At 44.5% G+C, this 11,924-nt stretch overlaps 1 long non-coding RNA gene and 1 pseudogene across 1 annotated transcript; one reads left to right on the top strand and one right to left on the bottom strand.

The window, feature by feature from the left end:
• The first annotated feature begins 480 nt into the window (after nucleotides 1-480).
• Nucleotides 481-585, top strand: LOC146760241 (U2 spliceosomal RNA; annotated as a pseudogene).
• Nucleotides 586-630: 45 nt separating this feature from the next.
• On the bottom strand, nucleotides 631-2,379 carry LOC146760240 (uncharacterized). The gene is made up of 3 exons (XR_014947382.1): nucleotides 1,924-2,379; nucleotides 1,238-1,366; nucleotides 631-861 (listed from the first exon to the last, which is right to left on the bottom strand). It is a non-coding gene; the product is annotated as an uncharacterized LOC146760240 (long non-coding RNA).
• Nucleotides 2,380-11,924: the final 9,545 nt, after the last annotated feature.

Raw genomic sequence — 11,924 nt, 5'->3', positions numbered from 1 at the left:
GGAAGGTGATGTGCCTGTAAACATGTTGTAGTTTAAACCTTCTGGTGCTGCATGCAGGTGCTGTGGGAGGGATTGCCTTGTTTGTGGCAGTCTGGGCTGGGGGTGTGTTTGTGTGAAGATCTGCAAGGTGATATTTGCTCCTCCCAGACTTCTTATGGGACATGCACGCATGCAAGCAAATATGTAAAAGAAAACCCACTTCAGGTGTGTTGCATTGCTCCAAAGGAGTGTAAGAAAGGAAAACACCAGTTACATAATAGAAGTATTCTCAAGAAGGAATTGTTTAATCACAAACACCTTTCAGTCTTAATAAAACTAAATTAGATCTTCTCTAACAGATCAGCATTTTATCCACAGTTGTTATACACACAAAAAAAGAGAAAAAAGTAGATTATCGTTTTAAAATGTAGCACTGCTATTATAAAAGAAAGGCTGGATGTTCTGCTGGTACAGCTTCTCCCTCACAGTTTAGCATTTAGTATCGCTTCTCGGCCTTTTGGCTAAGATCAAGTGTAGTATCTGTTCTTATCAGTTTAATATCTGATACGTCCTCGATGAGAGGACTTTATATTGATGTGCCCCGGTGGCGCAGTGGTTAAAGACGCCGCCTTGCAACACTGGGGCCCGGAGTTCGAATCCCCCCTGTGGCGCAAGTGGTAGAAGTGCCGCTCTGCTGCACAGAGGCTCGAATCCCGGGGGCTGGACTCGATGATCTCTAAGGTCCCTTCCAACCCGCACGAAACTATGAAACTATGAAACTATGAAACTGTGTCAGCATCTTCTCTAGCTTCAATGCTAGTGCCATGTTACCTTTAATCCTTAATTTTCCTGACATGAAGGCCATGGTTGGCTTTAGTTTACCTAAAAAGAAGACACAGAATCATCAGGAAAAGGAAAGGAACTGGAGATTGCGATATCATATAGTAGTTACTTTGCTACCAAGTTCTACTGTAAAAGCATCAGAAAAGAGGTTCAACAGATTGACTGGATGCTTTCTGAAGCTACGCTCTGAAAAGTTCAATAGCTACTGAACAAAGCAGTAGATATTTTTATTATAAAATCATGGACTCACAGAGTGACTTACGTTGGAAGGGAATTTAAAGGCCATGCACTTCCAGCTACAGCTCATCCAATTCCAAGACCACAAAGAGAGGTGAGCCTGTCAGCTCATCCATCAGCAAGATGTTTCCTGCCACCAGTAGCTGCCTCAGTTCTGCCAAACCCGTTTGTTACTCACCAGTGAACATCTTCACAAAGTCGCCACTCGACATGCTCATCACAACATCAGCTGCTGCAGGAGGCTTCCCAAACCCAGCACTCCCTCTGCTGGTTTTCAGGTCAAGGTACCAAGTGCCTCCTTCATCACCTGAGTGGAACAGGGAGAACCTGTGGCAGCACCACAAGGACTGATGTGCCCTGCCCTTTGCTACCCCCGCCTGCTTTTCTCTCCCATCTTCGTGCTAGACGTGCTGGAGGTGCTGTGCCAGAAGCTGCCCCGCGCTCTCTGTGCAGACAAGGTCAGCCCCAGCAGATGCCCCACAGTGCCACAGTGTCAGGGGACAAGGCAGTGGCTGCTGGTGGAGCTGGAGGCAGCAGGGGTTTGGAACAGAACTACCATGCTGACCCTGTGCAGCACGGCCAGCAGGGTGACACAGCAGAAATGAAACACCAGGAAAACACACCACAGTCCCCAAAAGAGCAGCACATGCTGCTGATGCAGAAAGCATCTCCCTGTGACAACAGCAGCAGGGTAAATCCCACATGTGCTGAAGTTGGCTCTGAAAGGCAGCATCTTATAGAGCACACCCAAAGATGTCCCTGTTCCTAGACCAGTTATAAAAGACAAGTATTTACATGTGAAAATACAGACTGACTCTTGCTAGAAAAGTGAGCATTTGAGAATTTTACAAGTGATGGTCTTACCTGACAATTCAAACTGAAAGACGCCCTGCGTGGATTTCACTATTTCTTTATTGAGTTCTCCCTGAATAACTCTGAATGTTTCTGCAACAGGCCCCGCTGAAGCTGATTCTTTATTAAGCTTGGCTCCACCTGATGCCTGTGAAGCACCTAAAAGAAACAGATGGATTCTCTGTAAAATGCTGGAACGCTCTATCTCACTTATCTTTCTAAGAATATATATGTTTTCAGCAGTTCTTCTGCAAAAGCTTCTAAGGTGTGAATCAATTCACTACTTTAATCAGCAACTTTCTACACTGCAGTGAATGTGCTCATTTAACATTAAGAAAGAGCATTTGCAATTTATAAGGCATGTAATGCTTAGCAGCCCCTAAAAGCCATGCAGAAGGTCAGTGTATCAGGAAATAATTATTCTACTCAGTGAATTGCTACTGTGTTGGAGATCTGGGCAGTTGGCAGTATCAGTTCCTGGCAGAAAAGTCTAAGTGCGCACTCACAAATAGTATTTTCAAGGGAACTGGGCTCTTTTCAAACTTAGCCTCTTACTTTCCTGTATTTGTTTTGGCACTCCTATAAAACATATCCAGTATTCCTATTTGCCCTCCAATAGAAACATCCCTATTCTGAAAAAGTGAACCTGATGCTTTTGTAAAAAAACAACTTCTCTATTTCATCTTGTAGACATTCACATCATGTACGACTGTGAGAACTTCATGTAGGAATAGAAGCTTCTCAAGTTCTCACACTGCAAGAAAGATGTAACACTCCTGCAAAATATGCTGATTGCTTGTGATTTTTTTACAGCAATATTTACTCATAATCTTCATACCACTTAACTCTGGTGGTAAAAAGCAAAAAGGTTGTTCAAAACAAGGTGCTGATTATGAACTGTGAAAGTTGCAGACACTAAAGTCACTTCCATAAATCAAACAGCCCAAATACAAGAGATTTTGCCACATAGCTTGAATGTAGTCCAAAAGTAACTTGAAATAGAGGAGGCATTCATTATCATCACAAATAATCGACATGTACATGCAGAGGTTGCCCTTCCACGGCCTTCTGATTATGTGGCTGTCATGTCAGTTTCAGCATCCAAGAAGAAGTCAGGCATCAGGGGGTGACCTAAAGGGGAGTTGAACAATAACAGTAAGCCCAAGTAAGGGTGAACAGCACAAACAGGAATCCATTCTGAAGGCAACAGCACCTCAATTTACCAGTAAATGAACTACAGGTTGAAAGAAGACGAGGTGACATGTTTAGGTTCTGGTACATTTAAAATCAGACCCAGAAGCCTCTTACAAATTCAGTCAGAAACATCTGAAGATGAAGAAACACTATCTCACTATTTGGTAAATAGTAATACATGCGCTTGTGGTGCAGGTCTATTTTCTTTTTGCTAATGGGTTTAAAATATATATATATATATATATATTTATATAGGCATTGATTATTAGAGCCTCAGTGGACTATTATGTGCTTTCCCAGAATCCACATTCTCAAACGTGAGGCAAAGCATCTTTTGACTGAGTCAAAGGAATATATCCATATTCCCCATATGGCCTTCCTTCCTTCGCAAACTTCTCATTTTAAAGATCTTTTTTACCTGGTGCAATTGCATAGACATCAAAATCCTTAACGCCTTCTTCTCTCAGTAGAACTTCATCAATAATGAAGTTTCCAGTGAAAGTTTTCGGCTTTGTTAAAATGCAATATGCAGCATCTGCAATTATGTCAGTTTTTCTGCACTGCTTCTCTATTCCGGATCCTCCCAGCATATCCATAGCAGCTGTATGTATGGCTGGAAAATTCAGAGGACAGGAAATTACAAGTTTAACACTAATGACATCACATACTCATCTCTTTGGCAAATGCATAAACTTTATTCTCCTCTCACATGAAAGTAAATCATGAGAAGACTAAACTGTGAAATACCATCAACCAGCGAAGAATGGTCAACCAGCAAACAATCCTCAAAGTGTAAAGATTCCCTTACTTGAAAAGTATTAAAGGAACCAAAAGAGGAATAAAGGGAAGAACTCCTTGTAATATTCATATTATTCAATGCTTCTATCAATACTTTCCACACAAAGACTTCCTCTGGCTTTATTCAGGACATGAAAAACTAACAGGACAACTATCTTTCTCAAAGTGAATGTGCATCAGCAATTAACATTTTCTGCAGCCATTACCATACTGAAAATCTCAATTTTAGCCCCACAATAACTTGTGAGATAACAAAGTGACTCTAAGTTAAAGATGAGAAACCCAATAGCACAAACTCAAACTTTTCCTGGCTTATGCTCCTCTACTTTCACATTACAGCCAATTATTATTGTTCTAAATATAGCAAAACTATGGGCAAAGACTGATATGAAAAACCATCTACTGTCCTGCAATCTGCACATCCTTCCATCTATTTCATACAAAGTGCTGCTGGTTTTCCATTAATTCATACATACAGCATCTTCCACTTTGACCTTGCAGTACCTCTACTACTCATTCACACTCTTACATCCTTTTGGCAGGCTACCTCTTTCACTTTTAGTTAAATCGAGAGCTCATAACATCTCACTATCAGCATATTTTCTTGTTTCAAGGAGCTGGATGAACCAATAGAACCATACTAGCACAGTGTTAATCTCCAGCATTGAAGCTGATCACATATATATGATGTTCTTTAAATTAAAAACTTTGTAATTGTAATGTAGATTCTACAGAAGTCACCTCTCTCACTCTCTAAAGTAGTTAACTTTTGTTTTGGCAGATAAACCTTTCAAAACAACATTTTTCTTCCTAGACTGAACATTACAAACTTTTATACTTCAGAACATGAACAGTTTTCATCAAGGAAAAACTGATACATACAAATTTTAAAAGCTCACTTGCTGCTTCTAATGCTTTCAAGACACTGGTCTCTTTGTTCAGCAGCTACCAAACCTTCAACAGCAGCCCTGGTCCTCACTGACCCATGGACAATAAACTGGAGCTAGTATAAGATGGGCACACCAAGTTATTTTTCTGCTATGCGGCCCTTCAGTGTGCTGTGACTTGCAAGAAGTGTTGGATGGTTGTGTGAAAAAGCAATTGATTTCCCACTCAGCCAAAACTTTTTTTTTTTTACATCTACAGAGGTACATACCTTGTCAGGTTCATCTATTTCCTGGCAATCTAACTAGCTGGGGATTCTAAATATTGACATAAATGTCCAATACTACTCAGGGATGGTGTGCAAACCAAAGTTTGAGTCATGTTGAAATGACAAAGACAAGACAGGAGAAAAAGCAGAATGTGCTCAGGCTGAAGGCAAGTTTAAGTGAAAACAGGAAGGCAACAGTGAGAACTAGGAAAGAAAGCCAATACCCACACAACATCTTTGATCACAAAAAAATACACAGAAGTGCTCGGTGTTCTGAATCAGTCCTAAATAAGACCACCTGTATAGGACAAAACACAACAATTCAAAATAATCACCTGTTTTAGGCCATAAAGCATTGACAGCAACTTCTCCTTTAAATTCTTCTGCCATTCCCAAGACACACATGGACATGCCATATTTACAAATTGTGTAGGCTACAAAAAGCACACAAAAATCCCATATTTAGTAGGATACATATTTAGTCTACACATAGAATTTTACTTTTGAAGGATGTAAGTCACGGAAAAATCAACTTTCTGGGGTCAAAGCATCATCTTCCTAGAGTACAGAAACTCTCCCAGCTCCTACCACCCCCTTCAGATACAAACTGACCCTTTTACATGAGTATTGAATTGGGGAGGGAATAAAAAAAGGAAAAAAGCACGTTGTAAATCCTTTTTGTATACTCTGAGAAGGGGATGTTGCAGAGAAGGAACATGGACCTGCAAGAGGAGTTTAACCATGTTCCAAGTGTTGAAGTTTAAAAGATAATCCACAGGTTTAAGATGAGCAACATATGTTCTAGCCCAAAGACGCAATTGGGGCCTCCTTCACTCCTCAAAGATAATTTCTATTTAAAAAGACAGCAATGAGCTTTATCGCTATCAAATCAAATGTGGAAGCATAGAGAAAAAGAGATTTTGCCTTCCTATCTCTATTGGGAATAGAAAACATGGTGTAGTATTAAGAAATCCTATGAAAAACTCTTAACTCTTACCTGCAGAACCTTCTTGGAAATATAAGCCTTTCACCACCACTGAAGACTTTTTGTACAATAATCCAAGGCTGCCCACAACAGAACTGCTGCATTCTCCAAAAGCAGAAAAGGAGTGACTTCTAAAAACAACAAAACCAACCAATTCTAACGTTTTGATACTCAGTGCAGCTCTCTGTAATTTAATTCTTTTGGCCCTCTGAACACAGAGGACCAGTAGCTCAACACGCTGTAAAGGCAAAGTCCAGGATCACAATCCCAATGCAGGGTGCCAAAGACAAGAGCCAAAAATCAGATTTCCAAAAATGACCATGATTTTCCTTAAGGCTTTCACAGTAAAACTCAGTTTGCAAGTAACTGCATTTAACCCAATAAATCCCCACAAGTCTGTCCAACCAACCAGCAGGCTGACACAGCTGTGCAAATGACTTGTGACTGAGCCCCTGTGTACAAAGGTGTCACACAGAGTGGAAGCACCAGTGAGATATATAGGAAATGGGAATATTGCATGAGCATATCAGCACAGTGTGAGGAGAACCAAAGTTCACCTGCAGCTGAGACTTGCAAGGGAAGCCAGTGGCAACTTGTTTATCTGCTATAATGTGGGTAGGAAGAGCATGAACAAGGGAAAGGCGTTGCTGAGTGGCATGGGTGATTCAGTGAGAGCAGACACTGGTAGTGCCTTGCTTATGAACATGGTTTACCAGGACATGAGAAACTAGCCATAGATGAGAGGTAATCTTAGAACTTGGAAGGTTGGAAAAGACAATATAGTCCAACCTTCAACCCATCCCCACTATGGCCACTAAACCATGTCCTTCAGTGCCACATCTAAACCCTTCCTGAACATCACCAGGGATGGTGACTTCACCACTTCCCTGGGCAGCATGTTCCAATGCATCATCAATCTCAGTAGGTAAAATCAAGCCTGGTGAACCTGATTGACTTCTGTGATAGAATGAAAGGATTTGAGGCCAAAGTGATAACAGCTGACACCATTCACATTAGCAAGGCTTTCATTACCATCTCTCAAAATACTTTTGTATCCAAGTAAATACATAATAGTCTGGATGGTTGAACAGCCTAAGGGGTAAGAGAAATGTTAACTGGACAGGTTCAGGGAGTTAGAATCATGCAGGTGGGCTCCTTTTGCAGCAGGCACGGCTGCAACCAGGGCAGCCCACAGGCTGCACCGTGGGCGCTTTCTGCACTCGTACAGGATCTCATGACTACTGCTTGCAACACACGGGAACGAATAAGGTCAACGTATGTCCCCGTTCATTAGCAGCGCAGAAATAACGCCGCAGCAGTCACTCAATTCAGATTCCACAGCACACCCACAGCCGCACTTTGCCCTCCGGATGTGCACACAGCTCGGCCCGTGAGCAAACAGCACCGAGCGGGACTCCGGGTCCGACCCAGCCACTCCGGGGCCACCGTGCCCGGCTGCGGCCTCCACCCCGCGTCCCATCGCTCTCAAGGGGCTGCGGAGCACGCGTCTGTCCCTCCGCCCGGCCCCGGCCCCAGCTCTGCCCCGGCAGCTCCTGTGGCTCGGAGCTCGCGGCCTCGCCGAAGGAAGGAGGAAAGCCCAGGTCGCCTTACCCAGTGTTGGGCAGCATGGCGGCATGGCTATGGGGCGGCTGTCGGCTCAGCACGGGACGCGCTCCCCGCTCACACCGCCCTCAGCGCAGCCGCGGCCCGGGGAGCCGGGCGGAGCCAGGGCCGAGCGGGGCGGGATAAGGGGAGGGTGATGGAAGTATCGGGATGAGTTCCCTGCGGGAGTACACCTCGTTCAACCAAGCCAAAGCCTTGCACGTTTTCACTGGCAAAATTAAAATCGCATCTGAGATCTCTCCCTCAAGGAAAGGAGTGAATGACCAAACTGAAGTGACAACTGAAACGATTTATTATTGAAACAACCTGTCCTTATAACTATCTGTCTATCCACTACCACCTCGGGCCACTATGTGGGCGCCGACATGACCCCACTGTAGGGCGCTCACTCGTCATCTTCATCACTGTCATCTTCATCGGTGCGCAGCCAGCAGCCTTCCTCTACCCAGACAGAGCTGGTGAAAGGTGGGCGCTGCGGGTCCTCCCAAGGCTCCCACTCCTCTGGCATCACCGTGACTTCATGCTGTATGTTCACCGTGAGCGATAAGGAGTGGAAAAGCAGGCCGGCCTCAGGAGCACGCTGCTCTTGCTATCTTGGGCGCCAGGGAAGTTCCTGCAGTGCTGGGTTGCGTGGCAAGCTGTCTCCCATGTAAGATGAAGCGGTGAACGACAAGGAAGTAGAAATGTCTCCAGGGCTCCAGCCGCTGTTTGGTGGCAGCAGGGACGGGTCCAGAGGCTGGTTCATTCCCCAAGCTGCTGCAGCACGCATTGGCCGGCTGTGAGAGGCTCGAGCTCGGCGTCGGCTGCGGTTTCTCCTTCGGCGCTTGGGAGGCCGGGGTCCCCTGGCTGCAGCCGCCTGGGTGCCGGCTGCCGGACCCGCTGCCTGCAGGCAGCCCCTGCGGGAGCAGGAGCAGCAGCAGCAGCAGGAGCAGCAGCAGGGGCCCGTCTCGGCTCTCCTTCTCCGGGCAGATCTCGGCCTGCGCTGCTCGAGGAGCCGAGAGCTCTCTCCTCCGAAGTCTGGGTTCCAGTTGACGAGAGGCTGCAAAAGGCAAAGGAGAAGAGTCAGTTGTTATCACCTTGCGCTTGAAAGACAGCAAGGTACAGGAGATTTTCAATTGCTAAAGACGGACATGGGAGTGAGCAGCATCACGAGCCGATCCTTGACCACCTCTTGCAGGGTGGGAGCGTCTTTGCTCAGTCCAATTGAAGTTTGTCCTTGCAGACATTTCTGCGACAAAGCGGTTTTCGCTGTGCCACTCGGCAAGTGAAATCCTTCTGAACACCCTGGGGGTTCTGATGGGGTGTCATTGTGATGGCACGTGTTTGTGATGGGGGCTTCGGCCACTCCCAACATGGAGTCACAATGATCACCCCAAGGTGATGCCCAGCCCTTTTCACCAGAGCTGTGCTCTGTCCTTTCATCCCCATCTTGTCTCAATGCAGTGCTGCTTATAAATCAGATTATAAATCAGATATAATTCCATGGGCTTTTCTGAACTCTCATGATCTGCAAACAAGAAGAGAGCAAGAGTTTCTACTGCTTTGTCCAGTATTTAATGAAATGTTCATCTCTGATCTGTGATTTCATCTCAGTTGAAAGCTGGTTCTTTTTTTGCCTGTTTAAACGTACAAAGTATTTGTTGAGCGAGGGTCAAATCGCAGCTTTTACAATGTTGAGTTCTGGCCATGTTTTGGATCTGTGATATCCACATTTACTGCCATTCAAATCATTCCTCAGTTCCCTTCCGCAAAACTTTGGAACAGAGCAATTAAACATGAGGCAAAGTGACAAAAAGCAAAACATAAAACACATACATAAAAATGTTATTCAACAAGTAAAGTAACTGTTATGGGTTAGCCCTCAGCTGTACCTTCAGAAATGGCCTGGAAAAGCACATTCTTTTTCAGTCAGTCAGCCTCCTTGATGATGATTCTCTTTCTTCTTATTTAGAGACTTAAAGCCATCCCTGTCTTTCCTCACATGGCTTCCTAACATTGCATCTGTGTTAGGAAAGCTGGGATTTAAATGTGATGCAGTATTTGAAATGAGGCTGGAAAAGGTGCTGCCTTCAAACCTTGGGAGGAAAGCATTACTAACAGAATATTGGCCTCTCATACCACGCATCTACAAAATGCCCGTCCTCATTTTGACTTGACATGGTGTAAGCATGAATAAGATGTGGATCTCTAAGAGAAGACGTAACTAAATCCTGCTGCAATGCCCAGCAAGGAGAACATTTTTTCTGTAATGACTGTGTATAATGACTCAAAGAGAAGACATATAACAGTATTTCTTTATGTTTTGTGAATAATACTTCTTTTGGTTTTCACCTTTTCTGCAGATAGCAAACTGCCCTCTGTTACTGTGAGATGTATGCCACCTAACTGAACGTGATTTTGCTGGAGATGCATCCAGAGCAGAACAAAGCTGTCTCTGGCTGCCCCTGTGTTTTTCCCTCTCCATTAAAGCAGTAGTTCATCCTGTGGGATGAAAGCTTACTGTGCTGCCCTGGGGGATAGTGATTGTGAATGGCAACTGTGTCAGGGCTGTGTCTGGCTGCTTGTGTGGTTGTACACATGTTTAGAGGGGAGAGAGGACAGGACTGTCATATCCATATATAAGCCATTATGGATTCGAGCCCAATGGAACAAGAAATTCAGTAGCAATAGACAAGGAAAAACAGAAAGATGGAATCTTTGTTTTCTGATGATGTGTTTTTGCTATACTGCTTATCCAGGGATGAGCATGTGTCCTAGAGGCAGCATCATGGGAACATAGACAGGTATCCCACCACCTTCCACTCAGGTCCTCAGTGCTGTGCTGTGGGATATTGTGGGAGCTGATGGTGCTGACTATGAGGTGTACTTGATCCTTGCATTACAAACTTTCATGTGGTGCCATTCTTGGACTTTATGCTCTAAACAGACAAGGCTGAACAATGTGCCAGTCTGCTCTGCACTGGAAGGACAAACCCCACAGTGGGTGCTAAAATTCTTCTGGACATTTGCATTCCACAGGATTTTTACATGAGTGTAGAAATGCTCTGCTTATAAATCCGTTCCTCAGGTCACAGCTTTTGTAAAAAAGAAGTGACTAAACAAACTTGTTGCCCTGTTATCAGAAACTGAAGAAAAACTTCAGATTCTTTTACTGGCCGTTCCAGTTAATAAGAAAACCAGCTCTAAGGCCTGTGTAAAATACAGGCGCTATCTGCATGGTCCTGAAGGTAATGAACGACGCTGATCGCTAACTGTACCAAGAAGAAAAGGTAAGCTCAGCCTTCAAGTCCCCAGGGGCTCTGTTTCGATGACCTCTTTCATTTCATCAGCTCCACTGGCACGTTTTTTTCCCAGCCTGAGTAGGGAAAAAACCAGCTATGTTTGTGTGCCAGCAGAGGGAGCGCTCAGCACACGAGATTGAATCACGGAATATCCCGATTTGGAAGGGGCTCTCAAGGATCATAGAACCACAGAATAGTTGGGTTGGAAGGGACCTCAGGGCCCACCCAACCCCTGCCATGGGAGCGCTGCTACCCAGCAGGTCAGGTTAGAACAGGGCCATCCAACCTGGCTGACCCCTTTACTTTAACCCTTTGAGGCTGATCTGTCAGCCCATGGTTCACCCATATTTTGCCTGGATTTTATTTATTGTGGTGGTGGCCCAAATGTGGTTTGACTCCCCACCCCCAGTTTCTTTTAAGGCTAGGGCCCCTACTTGTTCTTAGGCTTGTGGCTGGATTCTCTGACACACACTGAGAGAGCTTGACATGCATTTACTACATATTTCCTACCTTTAAAGTCAATGATTGACGGGATTAACAGACTACAAGCTGTGAAAGCTGAAAGGAATGAGGGTTTATTTAAAGCAATCAGTAGATAAAGCTTATCTTTGTTATAGGTAACATTCCTTTTCCATCAGTAACTCAGTGGTGCAAATGTAAGCTGAAAAGTAGAGAAACAAAATCTGTCCCTCTCAAAGAACTAGCATAGATTTCTCACAACTTATAAGCCAATATGATAAACTGAAAAGGCTAGATTTTTTATTTCTCTACTCATTGGTGTTTCTGCACATCTCATTATTTAAAGGGACTCTTCCTTGCTCAAGTATGATGGTCTTCTGAGTTCCCAACCTGAAGTCATGGCTGTGTGATACCCTCCTGCACCAGCTCTGCTTTGGGGTCTGGCAGTTCCTTCTGTAACTGCCTCCTGCCATTCCCACCTGGAGATTATGCTAAAGAATGGAGAGGGAACTTTGCAAAT

This window comes from Coturnix japonica, chromosome 6 (genome assembly GCF_054131305.1).
Source record: "Coturnix japonica strain WE chromosome 6, WE-NBRP24, whole genome shotgun sequence".
Lineage (NCBI taxonomy): Eukaryota > Metazoa > Chordata > Aves > Galliformes > Phasianidae > Coturnix > Coturnix japonica.
This window is presented reverse-complemented; position numbering and strand designations above follow the sequence as displayed.